The following is a 5,999-nucleotide window of genomic DNA, read 5'->3' as shown; positions in this document are numbered from 1 at the left end:
TAGATTTAGGATTTTATACCCACACATTTTTTTAAGTTCAACAGTATTTTTTAAATATTTTATGAATAGTATATGAAATCTAATCGTCATGAGCTGCCTCAACTTTATATTAACTTTGCTACTATGACTAAAACTCAATTTTTCAAGGTTATTAAAGTCTTCTAATACGATAATGCTATGGAATAACATGACTCTAAACTTTTAGTTTTTCTCGCTAAACAGTGTACTTGTTTGAGTTTTCTTGTCCTGGTACCTCTCAACAAAATGAAAGAGCTGCAAACACCGTCACATTCTTGACTCAGTTCGTGCTATGCTTATTTTTTCTTCATGTCTTGAGCGTACTTGGGATGAAACTGTTCTCACTGCTGTCCATGCTATCATTAGACTTTCTTCTTCTGTCTTTGGTAACATTACTCCCTTTGAGCGTATTTATCATACCTCTCCAGATTATAGCTCTCTTTGTGTTTTTGGTTGTGGATCTGTTTTGTCTTTCTTCAGCCTCATGAGCATAATAAACTTGAACCTCGGGTTCGCATGTATTGTTTTCTTGGTTATGGCACTGAACACAAAGGTTATCATTGTTGGGATTCCATCTCTCGACGTATTCATATATCTCGTCATGTTGTATTCTGGGAGCATCACATGTTCTCTAATTTCTCCTCTTTTCAGTCCATTCCTTCTACTCAGTCCCCATTTTTTACTAACCCCCATGTTGATCTTTTTCCTAATGATGTTACTACATATTCTATCTCCAGTCAACCTCTCGAGCCTCCTACTCATCTGCCTTCTCCATCTTTCGATGATTCCAGACCCGACGATGTTCCTGGTCCTGCTGTCGTGCCTCCTTCCTCCACTCATTCTTTTAGGGGAAGAAATTCACCTCCTCATCTTCGTGATTATCATTGTTTTTCTACTATTCTTCATCATTATGAACCTAATTCATTCCGAGAAGCCTCCACAAATTCAAATTAGCAGCAAGCAATGCAAGAAGAAATCCAAGCAAAGAACACACTTGAAACTTGGTTTATCCTCCTTCTGATCAAGAAGTTGTGGGTAGTAGATGAATATACAAAATCAAGACTCGCTCTGATGGTTCTATTGACCATTATAAGGCATGATTATATTGGTTGCTCAAGGAAGTATGCAAGAATATGATATTGATTATAAAGAGACTTTTGCTCCTGTTGCTCGTCTCATACCTGTTCACGCTCTCCTTTGTCATTGCTGCAGTCAAAAAATGGGTTTTCAGTTAGATGGATGTGAAAAATGCATTTCTTAATGGAAATTTGAAGAAGAAGGTGTATATGAAACCACCCCGAGATATCCTTGTGCTTCTAGCAAAGTCTGTCTTTTTTGTAAGGCACTTTATAGTCTTAAGCAAGCTCTTCGTAAATGGTTTGAAAAGTTTAGCACCACTATATGCAATCTAAATTTCAGTTGCAGCCCTCATGAGAATACTCTCTTTATTCGTACAAGTGAATGTGGGGTTGTTCTACTTTTGTATGTCGATGACATGATCATTACTAGAGATTATGTTGATGGTATCTCTGATCTTAAAGCATCCCTTCACCACACTTTTAAGATGAAGGATCTTGATTCTCTCAATTATTTTCTTGGCCTTAAAGTCATATCCTTGGATGACGGTATCTATCTCTCTCAAGTTAAGTATACTTCTGATTTTCTTGTTCGAGCTAGAATCACAGATAGTCGCACTAAGTCTACTCCTCTTGAGCCTAATATTCGGTTTACTCCTATAGATGACATTGTTTTGTATAATCCTACTCTTTATTGACAGTTTGTTGGAGATCTCGTCTACTTGAGTATCACACGATCCGACATCGCCTATTCAGTTCATGTTCTTAGCCAGTTTTTGTCACCTCCTCGTACTACTCACTATGCGGCAATTCTGCGCTACATCAAAGGCACTCTGTTTCATGGCCTTTATTTTTCAGCCCATTTATCTTTAACTCTTCAAGCAGACTATGATGTTGATTGGGCTGGTGATCCCACTGATCGTCGTTCTACTACTGGTTATTATTTGTTTCTTGTGATTCTTTCATTTTCTGGCGAACTAAAAAGCAAACGTTTACTGCTCGATTAAGCACCGAAGCTGAATATCGTACTCTCGCTAACATTACTACTGAAGTTATCTCAATTTGTTGGCTTCTCGAAGACTTTAGTGCTCCTTAGTCGTCTCCAACTGATGTTTTTTGTAACAACCACATTGCTATTCAGATTGTCTATAATGATGTTTTTCACAAACACACTAAACACATTGAAATTTATTGTCACTTTGTCCGGTAACGTCTCTTTATTAATGTTGTTTGTCTCATAGCTGTTGGGACTCTGGATCAGACTGCTGATATTTTCACAAAGGCTCATCACTCTACTCGTTTTCGGACTCTAGTATCTAAACTCAAAATGATATCTTTAACTCACACTTTAATTTGAGGAAGGATGTTAAAGTATAATTAGAATCAGTTAACATTAATTATAGGGCAATTTACGTTTTTAAATTGTTTGACCCCCAATATTACGCAAATGCATTGTTTCCAATTTCAATACGCAAATGCATTGTTTCACTATTTTATGTAAATCGCTACTGGCAGTAGCGGTTTACAGGTGTGCATAAACCGCTACAACCAGCCGCGATTTACGTGTATGCATGTGTGAGTGTAAACCACCGCTGCTGGCAGCAGCGATTTACGTGTGTGCGTGTGTGAGTGTAAACCGCTATAGGCTATAGCGGTTTACATGTAGTGTGTCTATTTCAAACAAAAAATGAACAATTAGATGATAAAATAATATATAGATACAATGACGAAACTAGGCAAAATATTAAAGAATAACCAAAAATTAATTTTATAATAAAATAAAATAAAAATAAAAATTTAAAAAATAAAATTAAAATTTATATATAATTTATATGAAAAAAATTAAAATTTAAAGGAATTATTGTCCCCTTTCTCAGTCTGAGATTCTGCTTCCAAATAGATGAAAAAGAAATCAAAATAAAACAAAAAAAATTTTAACAAAAAATGTTAACTGAAAAAGTTAAAATTAATTTTCAATACATATATATAGTTTCGTCTCCTTATATTGTAATTAAAATATAAATGTTATACCAAATAATTTTATTGAAAATTAAATAAACAAAAGTCACATGTATATATTTTTTAAAAAATAATGTAAATTGTACTATCTTCTAAGAATTAATGGAGGTCATATATAGTTCAGTTAGAGAGTAAATTACACAAAAAACAAGAACAAAAAATACTGTTTTAATATATTATGTGTATAATACACCTATATATCTCCCTATTTTTATGTACTCACGTATCTTTTTATTTTGTATATGTTTGATTAAAAATATTATTTATATACTAAAATAAATTACTAAAATTAATTATTATATATTTATATTTTTACTTATTTTTATAATCGTGGATTTTAATATAGGCTTATGTATTGTACTCGCTGCAACATCTTTTTAATTAGACTTTTCTTGTTAAATATCAGAAATTTTTTGTTTGTCTGTTTCTTTTCTTTAAAGCCAAACATGACTTCTATGTTTTAACTCTTATTCACTGGAAATAACTAAGTGTAGTTTTTACGTGATGTACAATTATTAAATTGAAAAATAATTTAAAAAAATATTATTTTTTTGCTAATTTTGTCATTCGATTTTATTTGTAATAAAAAAATCAAGAATAATTATCAGTTTTTTTGATTTTTGATTTTTTTAATCAATTTTTTATTTATTTTGTTTGTTCATAGTAATATGTTTTTTTAGAATTTTTTTTTATATTCTATGTTGTTATATTGTCATTCGATTTTATTTGTAATAAAAAAATCAAGAATAATTATCAGTTTTTATAAGTTTTGATTTTTTTAATCAATTTTTTATTTATTTTGTTTGTTCATAGTAATATGTTTTTTTAGAATTTTTTTTTATATTCTCTAATGCATGTTGTTATATTTTTGTAACGGAATTTTTAGTACTCATTATTCATATAAAATTTTTAATTATTTCTATTAATACATGTTCTTTTGTATGGAACTTAGTTTTGTATGGAACTTAGTTAATTTTTATTTAATTTTGTATAATTTGACTATATAGGCAGCACACTACACGTAAACCGCTATAGCCTACAGCGGTTTATCCTCACACACGCATACATATAAACCACGACTGGTTGTAGCGGTTTATACACACCTGTAAACCGCTACTGTCAGTAGCGATTTATATAGAATTGTGAATCAATGTATTTACGTAATATTAAGGATGAAACAATTTAATAACGTAAATTGCCCTTTCTTTTACTTGAATTTTGAATATACTTATTTTAAAGAGTTTCAGTTTTTTTCTTTTATGTTAGTGTTAGCTACAATGTTAATTGTGCCAAATTGGTTTCTAAAACTTTCTCTAAATAAAAACATAGTTACAAGTGGTAATTTGATTTATTACACATATCTTTAAAAAAAAAAGAGACGCCAACAAGAACAACAACAAAATCTTATTTTATTAGGTGGAAAAAAGAAAAAAGAAAAACAACTACATAATTTAAAATAGGGGTGCCCATGGGGCCGGGTGAAGCCGGGTTCGCCGTGACCCGAACCCGACCCTAAATAATGACCGGGTCTATTTATGAGACTCTTACCCGACCCTAGACCCGATGAAATCGTGTTATTTTTGGGCCACACTTAAGCCGGGTCTAGACCGGGTGAATCCCGGGTCTTGATCAACTTTATCACGACATCACCAAAAATTAGATTCTACATCTTTTGAACCTCTAAATTTTGAAAAATAATTATTCCATAACAATGCAACATTCGCATAATAATAATTTAGAATCTAATAATAATAATTTAAAGTTTCATAATAATAATTATATCAATTACACATTAAACATTCAAAGTTCAAAAGACAATTAAAACAAAGTTAACAACCAACACAAGATTAACATAATAATAATAATAATAATAATTTATAGTGTCATACCAACCGATAACAATAAAATAATAAGTAGCAAACAACTACACGGGTCCAACGGGCCGGGGTCGGGTGACCCGAGGCTTGGCCCGAACCCGATTTAATAAATAACCGGGGCCATCTATTGAAACTTCGGGTCTAACCGAACCATAACGAAGCCGGGCCAAATTAGTCCCGAAGTCATCGGGTCCGGTCCGGGTCTTCGGGCCGGAGCGGGTCTTGTGCACCCCTAATTTAAAAAAGGTAAATGTTACCTTACTCTCTCTATAATAACATGTAAGCTAAGTTATCTTTTCTGATATGTCATATTCTAATGGGTGTTTATTTATTTTAAATTTTTAGTAAAATTTGTTGGATGACTAATTTATCTAATAAAATAAAAAATAAGAAATTGATTTCGGATCATTAAAACTTGTTGGAAATTCAAAAAAATATTTGAAAAATAATGTTATATATTACTCTTTATTTTTCACACAAAATCTTTGATTTCTAACAAAAATTAAATAAAAATTCAGACTTTCATAAAAAATAATTACAAACTAGCTACATTAATTTTTAAAAAACAAGATATAAAGTGTTTCAATTTTCTCTTTTTTTTTTATATAATTCGAAACCAAATTGTATAGAATAAAATTTCAAATTTAAAGATCTACTTGACATGATAAACTTTTCAAATTAAAAATTTTCATGGTATTACTAATTTGTGTTTCTGTTTTTAATTTGTTACATCAATATTTTAGTTTAGAATTTAGTTAATATAAGAAAATTTTTAAATTAATATTTTAATAAATATATAGCAAATGTATTAAAATAAATATCAAATTAGTATGTAACACATCAAAAAACGTAACTTAGATGTTACTTTAAAGAGGGTATGGTAGCATTCACTTTTTAAAAAATATAATGAAAAAACCAAGTGAATAATATTTATTCCACCCAAATCAAATTTCTAATAAAAATACATCAAAATAATTACTTTCTCCTCAAAATTCAAATCCTAAATATA

This window comes from Arachis ipaensis, chromosome B06 (assembly GCF_000816755.2).
Source record: "Arachis ipaensis cultivar K30076 chromosome B06, Araip1.1, whole genome shotgun sequence".
NCBI classification, from domain to species: Eukaryota; Viridiplantae; Streptophyta; class Magnoliopsida; order Fabales; family Fabaceae; genus Arachis; species Arachis ipaensis.
This window is presented reverse-complemented; position numbering follows the sequence as displayed.